General features: G+C 32.9%; 1 long non-coding RNA gene across 1 annotated transcript; it reads left to right on the plus strand.

Moving 5' to 3' along the window:
* The first annotated feature begins 51 nt into the window (after positions 1 to 51).
* On the plus strand, positions 52 to 642 carry LOC136065861 (uncharacterized). Its single transcript, XR_010627476.1, has 3 exons — positions 52 to 163; positions 257 to 311; positions 411 to 642. It is a non-coding gene; the product is annotated as an uncharacterized LOC136065861 (long non-coding RNA).
* The last annotated feature ends 4,524 nt before the right edge of the window (positions 643 to 5,166 follow it).

Consider the following 5,166-nt stretch of genomic DNA (forward strand, 5'->3'; position numbering starts at 1 on the left):
TTGTTTTTTTTTTTTTTTTTTTTTTTTTTTTTTTTTTTTTTTTTTTTTTTTTTTTCATGCTATATTGCAATAGGAGTATGGAGAGAGTGAAGAACATTGAAGAGCAAGATGCTCTCCAAGTTAGGCCCCCGAAAAGACCACTTGGGGCATTTATAATTTATTAGTAAGATTCATGCAATTTAGTATATATTCACTTGTTTTATTTATCCTATTGTTATATTCAAGAAAGTGAGTTTTGTTCAACTTGGATTTTTAGTAAAAAGCAAGTAGAAATGATGAAAGCTGAAGGCATTGTCAAGATAAGCAAAGCTGTAAGTTAAATAATACTTATACTTTTTTTAGGTTATTATTATTGTTTAATTCACATATTCATGGACATCATACTTGAGTATGAAAATCTAAAATTGCAGGTTAAGGATGAGATTACAAAAAAGTGGAAAAATCTTGATGAAGACTCTAAATTAGAGTATAGGAGGGAAGCACGTGAGAATTGTGAAAATTATGCAAATTTAAAACATAATATTCCTTGCAAACCACGTAAAGTAAGTATTTACCTATGAAACTTTTAGAATGCATCACTATGTATTAAATTTCGTTATAAAACCCTTTTTATTCATTTTATAATGCAGGGTTCATTAGATACTCAATGTACCCTTGGTTGCGTTCATTCAATGGTTAACAAATTGAATCTAAGACAAAAATCTGTCATTCAAGAGTTAGGGTTTGGTAGTTTGTTGGATTTGAAGTTTATAAATTTGGATAGAGATTTATGCAAATGGTTAATTGATCATTTTAACCAAAATTCGTGTGCATTGGATATTTGTGGTAAGAGGTTACCGATTTCCATTAAAGATGTTGAATATATTTTAGGAATAAAATCAAATGGGATTGATATACCTATTGTTATGAATTGAATTTCAAACCATTTATTTGGGCATCAATCAATTGATCTATTCCTTTTTCGAGGACAGTGCTCCACTGTTTTTCCACATCAATGAAATCACCCTTCCCTTCGTTCTCCGTATCATGATCCATGTGGACCAATATATTATTCCTAAACAAAGAAGATGTACAATTTTCAATAAATAAATAAAAAAGAAAAAGAAATAAAGAGGACCAATATATTATTCCTATATCATGATCCACTGTAAACATCTCTGTAATGTTCTGAGTTTCCACTATATATATATATATATATTTTGGTGACAATTTATTATATTATATGATTTATGTTTGTCTTTTGTCTTTTTTGTCTTTTATCTTTTGTCTATGTATCTTTATCTTTGCCTTTATCTTTTTTCTTCTTCTTTTTTTCCTGTCACTGACCCAATCACCCAATCCCACTCCCGACCCTATGAACTTATTATGGACTATCGACAAACACTTTTATCCTTAAAAGTTGAATCAGTTTTCCTTTTGCTGTGAGCCTGTAACTTATCCCTATTTTATTGCCCAACTCCCACACAACAAACAGTCAAACACTGATATTTTCTCTAATATCTAAAGACTCTACTCTCTCTCTTATCTATATAATATAGTCGCACAGAGTCACAATTCACAAAGACAAACACAAACTCATCAGTAAGATAGTCACAGAGCCAAAAAGCCAAAAAAAAATAACACAAGCACAGATTCCTCATCAATAAAAACACAAACACCACAAGCACAGATTTTGAGATTTTGAAGGATAGATTAAATACTTGAGTGTGATGGCTGAAGCAGATCAAAGCCAGTAGCAGCGTCACGACGAGATGGGTGTTGCGTGGTAGGTGTGGGTGTCACATGGGTCTGCAAGATTGGTCTTGCCGCTCTCGCGTGCTGGCAGCCTCATGGCGTGGGCAGTGGCAAAGTCTCTCGCCTCTCACTGTATTTTTTTTTTTTTTTTGAAAAGCCTCTCACTCTCTCTGTCTTGCCTCAACCTTAGGTTTTCTTTTCTTCTTTTTTTCTTTTGTTTTTCCGTTTGGACTTTAGAGACTAGAGCCTTCGGTCGGACTGCTGGGTTTACATTGTTGGACTAAACTTTTTTTTCTTTTCTTTTTTTTTTTTTTTTTTTTTTTTTGACATGTGGGCTGGCCGGCTAGGTTATAATTTTAGAGGAGGCCCAAGCTTTTTGTAAAGGGACCCAAGTCTTTTTTTTTTTTTTTAATTTGAAAATTAACCTACTTAAAAAAAAAAAAAAAAATTGGGTTAGAAGGGCCTGGGCCCCCACCTGTGTCTGTCCCTGGCCCAACGAAACCAAAAGGAAAACAAAAACAAAACAAGATTAATAACAATTCAGCAACACAAAAGTCAAACAGCAAAAACCACAGATGGAAAACTAAAAAATTAGGATGAGATGTGCTGAGATTTTTAGTGATGAGAAACGGTGGAGACTTCGAACAAAAGGGCAGAGAAAGAGAGGAAAATCGGTGGTTGTTATCACTAACATTGAAGGAAAGAAGATTTGGGATGAATAAGAGTTTTTCTTGGGTGTAGGATCTTTTGGGCTTTTTAGCTTATGGACCGAAAATTGAAAATTGAAAAAAATAAAATTGCAGGCGTTAAGGATTCGAACCAGAGTTGCTCGGAAAAAGATATACCGACTTGCCACCATGCTAATTCGAACAAAGTATAGAGATGAAAATTGACCTTTTAACAGCCAATTATGTTCAAATTACATGTTCCAATATTTTATAGGAACAAATACCAAATGGCTTTAGAATGACGAGTTAGTATAAATTTTGTGAAACCCAGAGAGAGAGAGAGAGATAAGTGCTTTGTGACACCGATAAGTCTTCAACAACGAAGACATTTCGTTGCTATTAAGGCTCTCTCAAACTGAGCTAGTGGAGGCTCTGCTGACTCAAATGAGACTCACATTTATCATTGTGATCAATATGCTAAACTCTCAATAACAAAATTATTTTGATAATTTTTTTAAAAAGGACTGGGTTGTTCGTTTTTGTTAAAATCGGTCAATTGTGCTTAATTGTTTTTAGCTTTTCTATTGGTAATTTTTGTTATTGTGGAAATTTTTTAGGATGTTTATGTTGTTTTAGATGGGTCTAAATATAATAATAATTTTATGAAACAAAAATGCATAAACACTTTAGTTGGGGTAGTTATACTCGTGTCAGACACAGTTATTTAACACTTCCGCACATGTGGATCTAATGAAAATGCCTAAAAAATATAAAACCTGGTGTAGTGGCCTTGATTGATGACTATTTCATATTGGATCTGTAGTTTTGATTCAAGTGTTTACTGAAAATTTTAAAATTGCCAACAATCTTTGTATTGGATTTTTTGCATAACTTGCTAATTGTATACTCACCCTATATCCAACCTTAGACACCACAATAAACAAACAATTGTGATTAAATTGCAAATGTTGCATAAGAACAATTAGAGAGCACGTAAGGTTATACATCTTCAGTTTTATAGTATATATTGATGATACATAGAAAATCAGTAAGCTGAATGCTTTGGGTTTCAATGGGCTTGAGGTTGCTTGGAAGGCCTGAAAAGAAAGAAGCACAAGATCAAAGGTGACTGGGGTGAACTGGCCAAGAATCCTTTGATGCTTAAGTTAATTTTCTCTCTTGAAATCAGGAATTTCAACTCTATAAATGGTGAAAAACTTACTTTGATTGCATATGGCTGAGTCCTTTTATAGTGAGATTTTGAGTGGTTACTTGTTTAATAACTTCCTCAACGTGGATAGAAGTTAGAAGGTTCAGACTTAATTTCTAAAACCGCCATTAGAAGTTAAGAACTTGGTGGGAAGTTAGAGTGATGAATAAGAATTTTTCCCCTACTTCAGAATAGTAGAACGTGGTCTGAATCATAAGCTTTTGGATATAGATTTACTCTGAAAATTTCTAAGTGTTTGGCAATCGTCCAAGTGACTCCATGCTAGACGACCTTCTTACACTTGGATGACCTTTCTTGTCTTAAACGACAATATGGACGAATTGGAGATAGTCTAATTTTTGGATCACCATCATATATAAATAATAAAAATATAAACATTTAGAAAATGACCTCAACTATGTTATTTTATAGGAAGGTATGCCCCTGAATGTGATGGAAGCTACCAAGGGAGATAAGTAGGAAGTTAATTGGTATATTCAAATATTTGTGGAAGAAACCAAGACAATTCCAGCTAATTTTTTTTTGGTGAACAAGAGTAATTATTGTGGTTGGGCTAAATTCATGGGATGCTTTTTTTTTTTTGGTTTTCGATTTTAGATCTAAATTTTTTAATAACTTAAAAAAAATTACTATTGTCATGAGCGGTTATTAGTAAGTAAAAAAGTGACCTCAGTGATAAGCCTAAATGTAAAATTATGGTCATATGTGATATTGGTAGTACTTACTGTGACGATTGAACTGTCAATTGTAAGGAAAAAAATAGGGTACCACCGAATGTGACAAAAGTATGATAAGAAGTAATGTGAGTATTGCCCAATGTAATAATGGAATGGTCAAATTTGAGAATAAAAAAATAAGGTACCACTGAATGTGACAAAAATAGAGTCAGATGCGATGTTGATACTACTTAATGTGACAATGGAACCATCAAATGTGAGAAAAAAGTAAGGGAACCACCAAATGTGAGAAAAGAACTGTCACGTGTGATGTTAGAATTGCATAATGTGAGGATGAAACCATCAAATGTGAGAAAAAAAAAGTAAGGGAACCACCAAATGTGAGAAAAGAACTGCCACATGTGATATTAGAACTACATAATGTGTGGATAGAACCGTTAAATGTGAGAAAAAAGTAAGGGAACTACCAAATGGAAGAAAAAAAAACTGTCGCATGTAACAAAAATAGAATAGATGCGATGTTGGTTCTGCTTACTATAACAATGGAATCATCAAATTTAAGAAAAAAAAAATAAAGGAACTATTATATGTGACAAAATAATTGTCAAATGTGATATTGGAACTATATAATGTGAGATTGGAACCGTCAAATGTGAAAAAAAAGTAAGGGAATCACCCAACGTGAGAAAAGAACTGTTACATGTGATGTTGAAACTGCATAATGTGAAGATGAAACCGTCAAATGTGAAAAAAAAGTAAGGGAATCACCCAACATGAGAAAAGAATTGTTACATGTGATGTTGGTACTGCACAATGTGAGGATGAAACCGTCAAATGTGAGAAAAAAAAAAAAAAA

Source organism: Quercus suber, unplaced genomic scaffold (genome assembly GCF_002906115.3).
Source record: "Quercus suber isolate HL8 unplaced genomic scaffold, Cork oak 2.0 scaffold_1235, whole genome shotgun sequence".
In the NCBI taxonomy this organism is placed as follows: Eukaryota; Viridiplantae; Streptophyta; class Magnoliopsida; order Fagales; family Fagaceae; genus Quercus; species Quercus suber.